The following is a 261-nucleotide window of genomic DNA, read 5'->3' as shown; positions in this document are numbered from 1 at the left end:
GTGTGTGTGGCACAGCAGATTCTGAATGGGTGTGATTTATCCACTCAGAAAAAAGTGTCTCACGGCAGAAAGACTTCTTATGACGACTGTCCAATCAGGTTAATTTGAATTCGTTCAGTCCGAAGTGTGTCTGACGCAACTAACCATGAGAGCGTGTAGTGCACTCCGTAAAAAGCGCGTATGACATGCATGTCACTTGGAACCTATTCATTTGGCTGAAACTAGCAGAAGGGTGTAAAACTACTAGAGTATCGGTTTGCA

Source organism: Penaeus monodon, chromosome 24 (assembly GCF_015228065.2).
Source record: "Penaeus monodon isolate SGIC_2016 chromosome 24, NSTDA_Pmon_1, whole genome shotgun sequence".
NCBI classification, from domain to species: Eukaryota; Metazoa; Arthropoda; class Malacostraca; order Decapoda; family Penaeidae; genus Penaeus; species Penaeus monodon.
Note: the sequence above shows the minus strand (reverse complement) of the source record.